Below are 17,596 nucleotides of genomic sequence, written 5' to 3'. Positions count from 1 at the left end.
CCCGAACTACCTCCTCCTCACAAGGAAAAGCTCATATTATATAGACATCATCTGAACAGCGTCACTTCTCCGGGACACAAGATTGTTGTTATAGTCAACAGCTTACACAACTTTTCCAACGTGTTGCTGCCCATGTCCCCACTTTTTTTGGGTTGTATAAGTTGGCCTGAATAGACGGATGTGTTATTCACCAAAATCTATATTTTTCTTAAAAAGTCCAATGATTCTATACTCGGTACTTCGAGCCCTATAATGCTGCATGAAGAACTGGTCCCAAATAGAGCAAGTGGGCATCGAGGATCACCATAAACTACAAAAAAAACAACCAATGATGTCATTGGAACCATTGTCAATGTTCTCACACCTAAATCCACAGATTTTATAGTTGAATCAAATTTCTCTTCCTCTACTTTTGATGTCAGAGAGTCAATCACAAAAGTCTCTTTGCTTATTATATTCATGTGAATAGTTTGCTCATGAAAGAAGTAACTGCATTCTAAATTTAAAATCTTGTGTACCGTAATTACAGCTTGTGTCACTTGTGTTTGTTCTTTTAAATGGAATGAGTGAGGGACTGCAGATTGACTGATGAAAAATTGCTCGAATCCCATGTTTAACGCAGAGAGACAACATGATGCTGGTAAGTGCTGACCATTTTCCTTTAAACGTGAGCTCCACTTTTTCTCCTCCTCCACTAATGGCTCCAAAACAACCGAGCTGAAAGTGGTGGAGTTAAATACGCTGAGCCAGAGAGGACTTGCTTAATCATTTAGGGAAAGAAAAAAAGAAGAGTACTTTCTTGTTGTTAAGAATGATAATGAAGTGCAAAACCCTCTTGCAGTTTTTTTTTTCCCTGGGAGAATATAATGAGAGAGGTGCCCTACTTTAACAAAGAATCTATCTTTTTGCGGCACACACACAAATTCAGACAAGACAAATATAGATAACATAATTAAATCAAACAACGTGGAAAGAAAATAGGAGTTAGATGAGCAGCGCAAAATGTTGAACTGGATACTGAACAGCAAAGCCCTAGAGATATTCAACACAGTCAGGATGAATTCTGGGTGATGGTAGATTGTTATTTTTGTGGTCTGTGCTGGATGTGATGCTCTGAGGGGATTCAAATGTGGGTTTGACATACAGAGTTTTTAATTAATGCTCACTCAGTAAAAAAAAAAAAAAAAAAAAAAAGCCCGGTTAGTTTTTTTTTTTCTGAAACATTAACTCTTGTAATTGGATGATTTCAAATGCAGCCAAATATTTCCTTGTATGATTCCCTAATGAGGTGATTCAAGACGTCTCAGTGAGGAAGAAGGTGCCAGTATTCAACAAACAGGTGAAGCAGATCGTTGTTGCACTCGGAAAAGCAGTATGTGTATGTGGATCTGGAGGAAAGGCATTAGTGTAAAACACGTGTGCTCCTTTTTACGTGTAGCTTCTTGGTAATCGGCATTTTCCAATATTCTGTGGCATTTTACAGAATAAACAATTAAAAATACAGGTTAATCAATAATAAAAAAAAAAAACATAAATTGCAGCCATACCTATTTTCAGTGTTGAATCGTTTAGCAGTAGAGTTTGGCACTGAATTTTTGTACTTTTATGGTACCGACCAAATTATTTCCATTTAATATTGTAAAATCCAAGTTTATAAGTCTACCGCCAATTCAAAATGTGAAAAAAATTGACACTCAAATAAAAAAAAGATGTCCCTGAACCTGCCGCACTGAAATGAAAATAAAAAGTTTTTGGTTTTTTTGCTTCCAAGTCAGCACCCACCCACTAAGCACAGTTTTATCACTTTGTCACTTTGCCAAGCAATAACATGCAAATTAATCTGTACACGGGACTGAGCGGGAGACTGAATAACAGATTACAGTGAACACCTGTAAACTCCACGACCTTGATTGTTGCTCTTCATGCCAGGTGCCATCATAGCTGATATTAATAGAATAGCTGTTGACTTCACTACAGCAGGTTGTCTGTGTTGGAGGTAGTCAAAAGCTCTGATGGTTCCAAACTAATGGCTTTCATTTGGATCTGACAGCTTGGTATTTGCAGGGCCGTCTTGTATTGATAGATTGCATAATTTAGAGTCATTTGTTTACCCAGCCTGTCTTGCGTCTGCTATTTCGCCTCTGTAGAAGTGTAAAATAATAGAACAGGAATTGGATGTGATTAATAGGACGAGTTATAACGCTAAAGCTGATTCCTGTAAAATAAAATCGGTGTGGGCTTTGTTTTCTTCCTGAACTCATATATGTTTGCGGGAATAAGTGTGTTATTTCTGTATGCAGGTTAATTAAAAGTCTTGACTTGTGGCGGAGGAAAGATTATACTGTAGCATTAAAGCTGCATCTGACTGCTCCTCACTGATGTCACCGGGGGCTGTTGCTGCAATGTAGCTTAATCACACCAACTTGCATGGCAGTCGACACACAGACGATAAACTAATCAAATCCTCTGCCCAAGTAGTCCAGGGGGAGTTCGTATACGATGGCAATCTGTGAGCATCTCTAGCAGGGAGCCGGAGACACTCGGCTGAGATGTGATCAAAGCATCCAGCGCATGTTGTTGTGTGGAGGTAGAGGAGCTGCATTAAATACTACGAGAAACTCACCACTCAAGAGTGTTGGAAAGACCTTCATACAATATGTAGTTTCTATCAGGAGGATGGAAATATGGAAACAGGAAGAAGAGTTACTTCATAATCCAAATATGTTAGATCAGTATTTTGTTGTTGTTGTTGTTGTTTATACCAAAGAGGATTTCCCTGCTGTTTACACAGTTAGGTTTGCCTCTTTCGGGCCATGATTGTTGCACACAATTACTGCTCTCATTTAATTGCATTTGAAATTAGACTTAATGTGAAGAAAACCTTTTCGGATTAAATGTCAAAACGACTTCCACATTTCCCGCGGTAGCACGGAGAACAGGAACCCACAACCCAGACTAATGTGTTTTTTATGTACGTCCTTCATGTCAAGGTAACCAGCATCATCCGGGTTTTATGGGTGGAGGGAGACGCATCGAGCTAGAAAGAGCAGAGTCGACTGAGGACTGGCAACGCCACTGAGAGTACATGCTAGTCCACACATATTAGTTCAACATGCAACGAGCCTTTTCCTCGGGTCCCGTTTCTGCTTTCTTGCGTTTGATTTTAGGTAGTCGTGGAGCCTTAAGTCTTTGGCTCTACGCCCCAAAAAGCAATACAATATGTAATCATTTAATGGTTACATTGTATTTAAAATTGATTGTGCAAAGACACATCTGTGCTTTTTTATGCACACAAAAAACAACAACTTTGGTTTTGTTCCATTTCCAAGTTTTAATTTAATTGTATTCCCTCATGCTTAATTTGTAGTCTATCAGGTCTAAAATGAATTAGATTATAGAAACCATTAGAGTGGAAGTGATGAACATTGTTTTGTCTATGAGGAAGTATATACTTTCATGGATTGCCATCGAATTATCACCATCGTAGCGTAACAGTATTGCACATATGCGGCAACAGATTATACCCAGACATATAATTTGAATCAAATGGCCAATACCAAAAACATAATATTGTGTCATGATGGAAAGCAACAATACAGGATGGATCCTCCTTTTGCTTTTGGCAACAACGCTATAGATGACTGAGTGCTGGCTGATTGTTTTGTCAGTGCGGATTCCTGATATTTCCGTGCAAACCAGGTGTTAATATCCGCTTATGGAGTCAACATCAGATGAGTACTGTTTAATGATGAAACACAAAGATAATTACTGAAGTGATGAATCAGTAAGCACATTTGAACAGGTGTACAATAAATGACAAAAGGATGATTGTTGTTTTTCCAGATGAAATCTCCGCACCGCTTCATACAATCCAATCTGCATCCATGTGATGAGAGACAGACTAATGTCTACACGGAGGTTGACAGATTGAGAGCACATACATACAGACTGATGCAATCAAAGGCAACGTATGTTTGTCTTTTTTCTTCGCTCGTCACAGTTCGAAAGGTGAAAGCACAAGTACAAATAAAGAGGCAAAATATGCACCACATGTACTGAACGATGCTACTTTCCCTCTGTCGTGTGATTTGTCAGTTTCGACCTCGTTTTAATGAGAGACAGCCAGCATGAGTGGCATGTGGAGCTTCTTGCCGTTTGTTTGGAGTAAGGTGCTATATCGAATCTGGGACACGTTGCCGCAACACCATAATGTAATTTAATGTAATGCAATGCTGCAACTGATCAGCGTGCATTTCTGCTGATCTGCACGTGCCTCTCGTTACGACTAAAATGTATGTTACAATGTAAATAATTAAAGAGCTGTGGTTGTTCTGCGGCGCTTACCAACATGTGGAGAGTTTGTTGTCGCAGTCTGAGCTTGCTTTAAAGACTTCATTGACTTTCAAAGAATGTAATTATTATGAGGTGGTGGTGGTTTATTTCGGTCAGATTAGTGCAGTGCGTGGGAGAGCAGGTAAGGCCCAGAGTGCCTGATGGGATCTGTGAAATTGGCAAAGTGGTAAACTGTATAGGACCTTGACGGATGGTTTGGAAGAGGGATGCAGGGTCATATTTTGGGAGGGGAAATCTCATTTTCTCCAAGCTAGCTTGAGGGAGCTCTAAACTCAATCAAACATAAATGTAATCAAACACGTCATCGCTCTTTGTAGCTGTAGAGGGATCTCTTGAACTTACAGTTCAGTACTCTCACACTCCCCTCTCTGTCCTCTTCTCACTCCCCCCTTCATCACTCCATAAACAAAGACACAACAGTCAGAGTGGTTAAGGCCCCTGTGAGGTTATACTGAAATATAGTCAAGGAGGGAACCACTCCACTGCCTCCGTTTGATTAAATAAATCTGTTCCATTTGTCCGAGTGAAGCTCACATTAAGCAGAAAGGAGAGGCCACGTGGACGCAGTTGTCAAACTAAAGAAGGACACTTATTCTACAGAGTAGTAACAAATTATAGTTTTGGCCAAGTGGCGCAAACAAGTAGTGAACACGTGCTGCGTTCACATGGGACTCACGAGCTCGTGGTTGCAACATGGGAAGTCGTGTGCACCGCATGTTTGGCGTTCAAGTGGTGAAGCCGTAAAAACACAGTTGCTAGGCAACGGCAACATGGACGACGTCTAGAATCCACAGAAGCTAATAATTTTGCACGCTAATAGGAGGATATCATAAAGCAGGAAATGCAAAGGCACAGAGGGAAAAGATGAGGTAGTTGGGAGGATCAACATTTAGGCGACGCTATTATCTAAGTTGTAAAGAAAAATTCGACATGACTAAAATAACAATATATTAGCTTAACGTCCCACGAAAAGGGAACCGGCATGTGCTTTTCCATTTCTGTAAATGTCAGCAAACACGTCTCAACCTGTCAACTAAAAGGCTTAAAGAAGATTTCTAGTTTCGATGTCATGAATACCACTTGAGGGCGCCATTCATATGGACTCTTCTCGTAATACACGTTTAATACGAGGACACAGCGACACGCATGGCATTGCCGTCAACTTTTAAGTTGATATGATGAGATCATTAACCAACACTTGCTCATTTACACATCTACAAGTTACCGCTTGACATTATTATTTATTTCTGTCATTCACTCTCTTTTCGCTCCGTTTTTTTGTGTCTACCAAGTCCTCGTTGAAATGTCCGTCTCTTTAGCTCCTATATGTCCCACCGTGTTCACCAGCTATTCATTAACAGCGCGTGTCTGATTCTTGGTGCTGAACCGATAATGTTCAGTGAGAGAGAACCTGAACAGTTAAGTTGCAGCCAGACAGCGAAACAATGAGAAACTTGCTGCAAAGCTCCGGATCAGATGGGAGTCGTGGATATTTATCATGACTATAAATTACTTCTTTCACATGAAACATTGTTTTTATGGAAAAAAAAAAAAAAAAGATGAATTATGGCCGCCTCACGACTGAACTCCTGCAACAAATGACCTGCGCTATGCTGTGTTTTGTCTGTTCTTTATGATGTTGATGTTTCAGAACATACCCAGGACATACAGCATATGGCTTTCCAGCGGCTGAGATAACAGCATAGCCAAGGACAGCATCGTTTGCTGCCTGACAGAACACAGGACCGCCTTCTGCTGTCGATATCTACTTTATGTGCAATGCTTTAAGCACCTCAGTGTCAAGAATACATTACTGCACATCATGTCTTGAGGGAACACAGAACCATGGACGAGTATTGAGTATGAGCTTTCAATTCCATTGCAGACACTACAAGTACTAAAAAAGTTTTAGATTTTGCCTATATTTGACAGATGGCAGCGTAGAAAGAGGGCAGAGAGAGATGGGTAAAACATGCAAAGGTTATATTGGACAATGTCCTGAAGTAGTATTTATCTATTCAGCCAGCAGATTTCCCCTCAATCTTTACTTTCTCTGCAGATGCGGTTGGAATATGATGACAAGGTGGTAGACACGTGGTCGGACAGAACTTGAACCAGCGGGGCTCGTTCAACCAGTGTGTCCTCAGTCTCACAGTCGGTGTAGCCGACTATGTGCCTGGCTGTGATTGTGCTCGTCTCAGAACATGTGTGAAAACACGTCTTTGGATGGGGACGCGTGTAATGGAGACCCACTGGCTGTACAGAGGTAACTGTAGGGCAATGGGACTCCATCAATCACGAAAGTGTCCAGGTGGATGCATGTGATGTGGTCGGAAGGAGACAGCACCACAAAACAACACATTCCTTCGTGACATGGTGTGTCCTCTTGATCAATTCTCAAAGTTGATCCTGGACAGTGTGAAAAATATGAGTATAACCAGGGAAGGAAGGGGTGAACTCACGATTCTTTGGCTGCAACTTGCTGAGGTTTCGAATAGAGTGGTAAACGTAAGTGGAAGACAAATAGACTCTGAGAAACTGAGCGAAAGCACCTGGTATAGACAGCTGCCTGGTGAAAATGGAAGTGATGCGTTCCATCACATGGATGTAATGTTAATGGTTGGGGGGTCGGGGGGTGGGGGGGGGGGGTGGGGGGTGGCCGTAACACATCCAGTTAGTGTGCAAAATGTACTGTGGTGATTCAGGCGAGTACGTGTACAGTGCACAAGGGGACAAATTGTGCTTTCCTGACTGATAAAATAAGATTTATTCTTTTTTACTGACCAATCACTTCATTCAAAGTCTAAGTACTGTACAAGGCCAGCAAGTAACAAGCATGAATGAGACGCATTTTATATGTTCTAACATATTTTGAAGGACTTTGCATATAAAACGTCCTCATTTCCGTTGGCCTTAATTTCCTTTCAGTATTGATTTTATCGAATGTTATTAAAAACCAATCAAATCCTCGGAAATTTATCCCACTTTGCCAGACATTTATTATGATTACATAAGTACTTTTAGCAGTCTTATAATCTGTATATCTATATTTGTTCTTACTCATCCTTGTGAAATAAGAATCTTCTCATGAACCTGCCCCAAAGCCTGTCTACCAGTAATGAAGCCCAAGTTTCCTTTTTCACCGCAGAGACAAGCTGTAAGATACTCTGATATCAGACGGAGTTATGTAAGGAAGAGCGGTGCTTTAAGAAGTTCATACTTTCAACGGAGCGCTGGGAAAAAAGACAGAGAACTTCAGACTTTATAAATGTAGTGGCCCCTCTAACTGCGTTTTGAACTCAGTGGTTGTGTTTGTTCCCCCAAAAAAGATGCAAAATAAAAACAGATTTTTAACAGAAGGATTTGCTGAAATTGCAATTTCCCCCGTGCGGCTGCATGATAAATAATGTTTACCAATGGTCAATTACCATATCAAGGGATATTACTAACTGAAGTGTAGTTGTGTGGAATGAATAGGAAAGGAAAATGTTCAGAGGTTCACACAAAGGTCTCTTCCATTAAGGATCAGCGCGTTATAAATGACTGGCAGGATTATAGGTTCTGATTTGAGTTGCACGGTTTCTGTTTGCTGATGGAAACGTGTCAAAAGCAGAAAGTAATCCAAACACAATGATTGCCTAAGCTTTTATATGAAAACATTCATGGTTAATAACTCTGCTTTTGAAATTATAGACTGGTTCAAGCTCCTGGTTTCTCATACTCGGTGGCAGTGATTATCAAATGTATGTCCCACACCACGTAATCATCTCTATCCTTATCCAAAATCATTAAAGTAAACAACACACTGGAGCCTCGTGGGTTCTCTAATCCTTCTTGCGTGCTTTGTCTTGGGCTGCCCACATCTCTCTTTAAAGAATGCTGTTAATTATATATTACCGTTGCCAAGCATTATTTCTTTTAATCTCTATGATCACACAGGGACCTTTCCTGTTGTTTGTATATCATCAGAACATCAGCACAATGAGAGGCATCAATCTCTGGTGAAGATGTGGGATGAATAGAAACTGAAAAGACTCCGTATCAGGTGGCACATTTCATTTGGTCGGCGTATTGATAAGACACGGTCGTGACTTTGAGGTGATTGATTTGGGTTTTAAGAAAAGGTCATGTTTAATGACTTGCAAGTGCTCTATGCCAGCATTGATCCATTCCAATGTTAGGCAAGTAAATAACCGATAGAACACTGTTTAGTCAAGGGGAACACAGATTTAATTACAGAGCTCTTTTGTTTCCAGATATTCTTCTCATCCTACCGGGTTCAGTGCCTCTCGGTTTGTTGCATGTCCGATACATAAGGTAACTTTATGGCAGAAAACTGTAAGAAACTGAAGATACAAATAACCAGAATGACAATAGCACTTCGCTATCCAACTCCCAGAAATAAAATAAGCAACACCAATTTCATATCCATTTTCTGCCCTCGCTGTAACGTGTCTTTCATTTCCATCGAGCCATTTAAGTTTGAATAAAGACGGACCAGCAGCTCTGCTCTAGTTTTTTCTTAAATCTGAATTTATGGTAAAATATTGAATTTAAAGAAAGGCAGCCTTCTCAAGTTTCCTTTTGTAGCCTACAAATTAAAATATATACTTGAATTATCAGTGTGTTTAATTCAAGAAGCCCAATAATTTTAAATCATTCCGAACAAGATTTTAGAAAACAGAATGCACAACTTACTGAACACATTTTCAGTCAAATACAAATGACTGAAGAACAGAGTCATTGTAACAGAGTTTGCTTGATCTCGTCTAATGAGTACAGAATCTTAATGACAAGTGGTAATGATGGCTGGAGGACAACCAGGAAAATCTCTTGAATGGTCAAAGACTGCTCAAAAAGCTGATGTGATAAACTTTCTTCTGGGACTGCTTCAGTCCTGTTGTGCACACAGGGTACAGGGGTACTTAAAGAGACTCTCATTTCACTTTCCTATTAACTGCCAGTCCCCTTGTCTCTGTCCTCCACCCTCAAGTATATTGATTCTTCACAAGAGTATAGAGCCTCAGACGGGGCTAAGATTGCTCAGGCTTAAATTCTGCAAGACTTTTGGGAATCGAGTCTCATATTGAAGGGGGAGTGTTCAGTGTTCTTGTTTGTGATGTGAAGCATGTCATCGAAATAAGCTTGACATATTACAACTGAGAAGCAATGTCATAACGCTGCTTCGTCACTCAACTCAATGTGGTTTTTACTCAACAACTGATCAGACAGAAATTAAACCATGCACCAGTCTAAATGTCCAGTTAAACCAGGAGTGTCATTCATCTGTGTCATGAAATGACTACTTGCCGAGCTGTGTGGCAAACTAGCCGGTAAGCTGGCCACTAATGAACGTACTAGTTACAATAATACTGGAGCTTCTTTTCTCCCGTCTCACATTTTGTTCTTGAGACTGCACATCATTTAACTTATGAAGGAAGCAAACAGTGAGCAAACTTGTTGAGAGTCAGTTAGCTGGCTTTCTAGCTCGGTGGATTGTGGGAAAAAAAAGTTCACAGTTTATTCATAAGACTTGTTAATACTATTAACTCCTGTCATTAGTGAAAGTGAAGCCAATACAGAAGGACCTCCAAGTGCAATACCACTGAGGGCTTGCTCCAAAAAACAACAACTCCTGGCTAAATGAGACTTCCATTCAAAAAGCATCAGCTTCTCTCGTAAAATACAAAGTGAATATATGTTTTCCTCCAATTATTATAGTGTCGTTCACTGCGAATCAGTGGCGGTCCTTCAAAAAAATATTAGAATAACTAATAACATTTTAAGACGTCAGAAAGTGATATGTTTGTGGGCGTGCCTGGTTTGATTGACATGCCTGTGGTACAGTCAGATTTCAAGTACAGATTTTCCAGTATAGGTGGGCAGATCCCCTCCTTCCCTCACTTCTGGCTTTCAAGAAAACAAGATGGCGACAGACCAAAATGCCACAATCGATTCTTCAAAGCTCACCAGTGGGTAAATGTTGCCTCCTGACTCTGATGAAGGAGGTTAATTACAAACAGATTCTGCAACACAGCTTTTATGGCTTTTTAGTTTAATGTTTATTTGTAAGGGTCAATATCACAGTTCAACAAAACTGAACTTGACACAAAAAAATTGCACAAATGTACTCTGTCCTCGTAAACAATGTGTTGATTTTGCTTAAATTTTGTTTAAGTTTTAAACACCAGGTTTAACAATTTTGTACATTTGATAAATGCGTCAACTCCACTACTATGACATGAACAGCAATATATTTCAAGGTTCCTTGCCAGGTCAAGACAGGCCTGGTATATTATAGAGTTGTAACTAACAAAATATTGAATATAGACCTGCTTCAGCCTAAGAACAGGTTTTTCTTTCTGGGCTTGCTAGGTTGTCTAGAATCAGTCGGAGTCACACACACATATCACAGACTTTCCATCATACCATTGCTCTATTTATAAGCCTCCCCATGCACCAGTCCTACTCTCCAGGGAGGTCATTAATTTGCCTCTCTGTCAGTGGTATGCCCCACAAAAAAAGTCCATCAAAACTTGCAGACTGCTTACACCTATATGTGCAACATGGTGTGCAACACCAGAAAATATAGCCGTATGGATTCTCATTAGAAAAAGGTCATTTAATTAAAGTGTCCTGACAAATGTTGTAAGGAGCTCCTAACACAGATGAGCCCCTATTTTTGGTTTCTTGTACTTTATTTTCAGACAAAACTACACCCACTGGGGTTCGCAGTGACACAACATTGTAAATCTGACACTTCTGGAAAACAGGAACAAAAAAAACAAAAAACTTCTCCTATTGGCATAGCTCACTGCCATGCATTACCTCTCAGAGACAGTCTACTCAGTGTTGTCACTCTACGATGTTGATGCTCCTGAATATTCTTCTTCATTCCTGTCCTTTAAATCAAGTGTGCTGTGATGCGATATCAGACGGAAGACTGTGGAGAACCAGGTGTTTTCCTGTTGAGATAATGCAGTGTGTCTCTGATAAGCCCGGGGTGTGCATTTGTTCACTCCTCTGCTCCTGTCTCAGCATTTATCAGTGAACTTGTACGGCAGTTTGACCCCTTGACCTGCATGAGCATATATATATCGGGCTTTTCATTCCAGGCGTAGTGCCATGGTGGCTGTGAAAGGTGTTTAATGAACTGTCTTGTAAGGAGAGGGTTGTGCTTGCCCATCAGCGCTCATCCCTCCTCCCTGTTTCTGCATCATTTTCTTATTTACAGCCATACCTCAGCTGCTTTTTGCTGAGCCAGGGCATTTTCACTGAATTGGAAGCCCCTGAGGTGTGAATAGTTCATCTATAGAAAGATACATCATTTGTTAGGATTTGCATGTCGCAGATTGTGTGAAAAACACAAAAGTATTTCACAGTAAGACACCAGTGATCCCTGATACTCACATCCTGCTGATACACTGAATATGTCAATGCACACAATGAGTCACATCTGAGACAAAGGAAACACTTTGTTGGTGCTGAAAGCTAAAATAAACAAAATATGCTGAAAATATTTTGGGTGCACCCAAAATAAAACCATAAAACCAGCTGCTGGTCAATGGTTCTTTGTTGGAAGCTGCTGGGAGCGTGTTAGATCGCATTCTCTGTTGATGTATTCAGTATTGACCCATCTGCACATGAATAGAACCCTTCAAATAGAGAGAAGGGATTTTCATATGTACGTTGTTGAATGACTGTATATTCCAAATAGTCTTTTTCACAATTAATGATTTTTTTTTTCCCCCGATCCCCACTGAGACTGATTCAGTGCAAACATGTCTTGAGTTTTACATTGCCAGGTTCAGAGTCTTGTCCAGAGCATTACTCTCGCAAAGGAACAAATGCCAAACAACCTTCTACAGAGTACAGATTCTACTTAGTACCGGCAAAAGCACGACGATGAAGCACTTAGTTGGAAATTTGACAGCAAGTAAACAACGTAATAACAATAACAACTATTATTATATCAATTCAAAATGTACTTATTTTTTTTTACCTAAGAAACTACAAATTGAAATGTTGCCTCTAATATCAATATAAATATCAATATGGCTCCTATGAGACGAGTGATGTTGCCTTCCGTAGAAGCATCATCATGTCAAAAAGAAAAAAAAAAGTAGAAAGTAAACTTATGAACATGAGCGTCGTGGTGTCTTCTCCAACAGAGCTGTAAATAATTGTAATAGGTTACTTCAAGGTCGGACACTTACATCCAGGAATATTTACACTTAATGGCTGAACAGTTATATTTGAGGAAGCACTCAAAGAATAAATAATAAATAACAATAACAAATAATTATTCAATCGAAGTTTAAGTAGCCAAACTTCAAAAGCTCAAAAAGAAATTTGTCTATTTTAAACATTTCTGAATCAGTAGAAAGTAAAGGAGTGGCGGTCAGGGTGTTGTATGGATGTGTAGCACATCTGACTGTCATGCAGGAGACGGATAACCTCCAGCAGCCTACTGCACACAGCTTCAGTTTCTACTGTGATTATAGTCTGGAAACCCTGCTTGCATGAAGGTTTGCTCAGCCTGTGAAGGGCGGCCAGATCAGCGACCAGTGGGGGTGGTTAAGTGCAATGATGCTTATGCTAAGTGTTTGTTTCGAAATGGAGTTCCAACAATTGCAGCAACGGTGAAGCGAGATGAAGCGAGATGAACAGCTGTAGCAACGCTAGCAAATATCAAGGAATTAAAGCCAGAACATAAACAATGCCATTGGGGGAAGGGTCTCTGGTTAACTGCGTTAGTTGAGTTATGTCGCACAACATACTTCAATGCTGACAAGTTAAAAGCTGCTCCAATAGTCTCCACTTAAAGAGCTACAACCATTAGAATGCAACGACTGTAGAAAACCTCCAGCGGAGTGTGGCGAGATCTATTAATGCAGTGACTTTGGGCCTGGTAGTAAAGGGCTAGGAGAACGAGACCTGCTATTAATGTGCTTTATATGTGGACAAGGACAAAAGTGGAATAACATTTTGAGTAAATAAAATCCCAATGTTACATAGCCTGGTGGTCTGGGCTCATTGTCAAACATTTAGGTAACAATCTTAAAAAGGACATAAAGCAGACACCATTACTACCGTTTTTAAACATCATTTAAAGGTGCTGGAAGTATTTGTCTTCAAATGGTGTTTGGTGAGTACAGACTCTCTTAATCTTTTCCACTCGACAACAGGTCAGAATCCCTTTGGGGCGACATCCACAATAATGAAGTGACCCATATTTTCTAGAAATACAGTGGATACTCTCAACCAATGCACTGAGCAGAGCCAAATAACTTGTCTTGAACAAACTCCCAAATTGCAAAAGGTTCTAGGTTACTGCCGTGCAAAACAAACACAATTAATGTACTGCTTAAAGGAGCAGGAAGTGGCCTGCAGTAAGTGTTCTCATATTTATGGAACCAAATTAGATCAAAACTATGTTCATTCCCTCACATATGAATGTTGCAGCGGAGGCACGTCTACATTAATCTTTGCTGAGATCAACAAGGAAAATATAGCACACTGCCTCACCTCCTCTGTTCCATCTGACCACTGAACTGCCTGTTATGGTCTAAAACTAATCCAGCAGATAGACTGCTGGGACATATTTTGATGATTTTAGTTTGGTATGTAGAGCGGAAACGACAGAAATATCTTGCGTGCTGGTTCTCCACTGATGGGAATAATTAAGTCAAAACCCAATCCTGTTTTGGTTTTCTCAGGTTTTCCGTTGGGATTTCCATTTCCCCGCTGATACCATTTCATCCGGAGATACTGGAGATTGGCTCGCTGTTTGGTAGAAGTGAGCTCCAATTCCTGCTCCTCATGTCAACACTTGTTTACCTCGTTCGCTTGGGACAGGTCTTCGCATTGCACACTGCAATCAATTGTGCTGGGCTTTTTATTTTGACTTTGTGAACAAAACAACTGGGCACCAGTGGTCTCCCTGACCTCTATTTATCTCCAGCCCTCCCTCTGAAATGAGCCCTTCAATCCCCAACAGATTCCTTTTTCCTCCAAGGAAACCGCTCACTGACACATTTTTGAAGGTGAGAAAACGGGCTGATCAAAGGGTGCTTGATTTAAAAAAAAAAAAAGAAAAAAAAGAATATGCTGTCAGACCAAAAATATTTCAATATGCATATATCTTCTGATCATTAGCGGAACATTGTGTGCATACCGGACCAGCTGGGATTTGAATAAAGATAAAATTTGCAAATAATGACAGAAATGGGAGTGTATTTAACGTTCCACGGCTACTGAAAGTGTTATAGCTGTAATAACACATGGCCCCAAAACTGACTTCAAGAGCAACCTCTCCAGGAAGCGTCTATCTAACCCACATAGCCTGGCCTGGTACAGATTCATTCCCACCAGGAAAATGAGAAAGCATCAGATTTGCTCACGTGCAGATTAACACCTTCTCAAACAGCCTGTTATTTTGAGCAACTGTGACAATGGTGATATAGAGACGTATCAAGGATATGTCATGTGTTATTTGTGTTTAAAATACATCTCCATATGGCAGGCTCATCACAGCTCAAAGAGAGATTACACACAAACTTTCAAGGCTGAGCAGCTTCAAAATTGATGGCAGTTTACCGTGCTATAGACCAAATAGAATGTTTTTTTTAGAAGCACGTTCATCATTGACTGATATCCCATCGTTCATGCTAAAGCAGAGAGGTTAACGCAGACCAGGTAGAGGTGAGGGAAAGAAAAGAGGAGTAAAGTGGTGAAAATGATTTGGGACGTACCCTCTGTAAATGGAGCTGATGCCTAATTTTGGAAGTGTGTCCCTGTGGAGCACCTGAGGACAAAATGGATCTAAATTCCCAATGACTTCAGATTGTGATATTTCTGCCCATTCCCGATAAGAGCGTTGCTACTTTTCAACACACAAGATGAAATTCTGAAACATTTCCACAGGCCGTCTTTTTTTTTTTTTCGACGAACAAAATAAAAGTGTATTTTACAAATCCGGTTTACCCCGATGTCTTTTTAAACCAAAGCAAAAAAGTTAAATATCAGATATTATCAAGTGTATTTGCTTATTTGTATGAATAATACCAAGGCAATACTAATATGTATGGATGTCTATTTTAGTACAATTGCATATACAGCATTTTACAGCTGATACTGTGAGAGTCTAAATTTACTGACTTGTACAACAGGCAATTATTTTCCTCCCGAGAGCCCGGGGAAGAAGCCATGTCTTGGAAACGTGTTTCCAAGCAAGTCAGCATGTTAGGTGTTTTAACAGTCAGGTAGCTTGTAGTGTAGCCTATGATAGACAATCTAGGATTCTTTTTAAACTCCACCTATTTTACACAAATAGCGTTGCGTCTGGAAAATGTTTGAGAGTTTCCAGAGATTGCTGACTACGTGAGGAGGTTGTACTACAGGTACAGAAAGGCTTTGAGCTAAATGCTGATGTTGGCATGCTAACCTGATAATAACAATACAAAAAATGTATACAGGGTCGAGCATGAATAATTGTGCCAAATCTAATGGTGATCCATTTAATGGTGGACGTGATATTTCACTTAAAACCACAAATGTGTACCCTGTGGTGGCAGCAAAGCTCAGGGGATCCGCAAAATCTTTAGGATACATTTTCTGACACGACAACATTTTGTGGCAGATTTTCGAGTGAAGAAATTTAAGTCTCGACCCAGGTGACGGGCTGACAGACCGAAAGTGCCACCGTGACTTTTGCACGGCAAAAATGGCTCACCTTGTTTTAAATTGGTAAGGAAAAAGTTTGTTGATTTAAGTAACAACACTGATGATTAGTGGCTATTGCTTCATTGATTTCAGTCAGTGGGGACTCCCCCAAGATGCAAATAATATAACACATAATAACATCATCTATCAAACTAATCACATCCTGTGCAGCTCCAGAAAATAAATTATTTGAAATGCAATATTCACTGGATACCATGATAATGCTTACCCCCAGCCCACAAATTTCATTGGAATCAACAAACAGTCTTTTGTTTGTGTTTATGTGGAAACCTTTTCTTCACTGAAGGGTTTCAAATATTGGAAAGTTGGCTATTAAGGCCAAAGGTTACTAATGTGTAAAAAATACATAGTTTTCCATTCAGTCTTGCTGTATTAAAATACATCTCTGCTGCAACAAAGATATAGAATGTGGAATAAATTTCATGCCTATTATGCAGGAGGAAATGGAACTGGCTAAATAAAACTCATTTGGAATGAAATACTGTAAATGAGACACTGTTATTTTAAACATGATATTTCCTGTCAGGTTAAGGTTTACGCTGACAAAAATGTGATATGTTGTGAAATCATTATTTTTAGTTAGCTTCATCTACTCAGGCTGTTATTACCAGTTTTACTGATAACACTGCTCTCTGTCACATGTGTGCCTGCTGATAATGATTATGAATGCTGACAACAAACTAGAGGCCTGGATACAAAAGCTTTAATGAAGTGGCTCGGACTGAAATTCTTTTAGGTCATAATTCAGTGACACAGAAGAATGAATTGGGCGCATAATTATACAACGAAGTTGTGAACTGGCCCAGAGGAGAAAAAAAAAAAAGAAAGAAAAGAAATTGGTTCAGTCGCTGGCTGTTTCGATTGTGGCTCCATCAAACAAAACTGGCAGTGCTGATGTGATACATTTTATGGAAAATTCTTCAAGAATTTATGGTTTATATGCACAAACAACAGGTGTCCCAATATGCTGAAGATGGTATTGTGGAGCACTGACCTCATGGTATTTGAGACACTTTCGAGATTGGGCTAGATCAATGAATAAAGCATGAATATGACATAATCTTCCCAGTAATATTGAATCCATTAATATCCCAAAGCACTGCTTTATAGATGTCTTTGAAAACACAGCAGTAGAAAATGTCTTCTGCCTGGGGAGAGGAGACAGAGGATGGCACCAGTTCAGGTTTGCTCAGTACAAAGGGGGATATCCATTGTGTTAAAGGCAAATAGATCCAAACACGTTTTTATATTACACTTTTTCCACACGTATCATCTGTTATGAATCTTCCGGAGCTCTCATGCAAATATCTGGCTTTTCATAGCTTCTTGGTAAAAAAATAAATAAAATAAAAAAATCTGAGGTGTTTTGATCACACTTTCAGCTTTTTATTTTTGTATTTAATATATGTAGTTGTTAAGGCTGGGACTATAATGCTAATTCAGTATAATCAGAGAGGTGTGGGGGGTGGATCAGTCAGACCTGACTATTAATTGAACT

At 39.8% G+C, this 17,596-nt stretch overlaps 1 protein-coding gene across 4 annotated transcripts in view; it reads left to right on the top strand.

Annotated features, from left to right (window-relative positions):
* Positions 1-17,596, top strand: part of LOC138624323 (metabotropic glutamate receptor 4-like) — a 182,501-nt gene that overhangs the window by 91,460 nt on the left and 73,445 nt on the right. The gene's annotated exons all lie outside the window — the stretch shown is intronic.

Source organism: Brachyistius frenatus, unplaced genomic scaffold (genome assembly GCF_029030835.1).
Source record: "Brachyistius frenatus isolate BFR_SWC_R1_liver_20210118 unplaced genomic scaffold, ASM2903083v1 Contig_50, whole genome shotgun sequence".
NCBI lineage: Eukaryota > Metazoa > Chordata > Actinopteri > Embiotocidae > Brachyistius > Brachyistius frenatus.
Note: the sequence above shows the minus strand (reverse complement) of the source record. Positions and strands in the feature narration are given on the sequence as shown.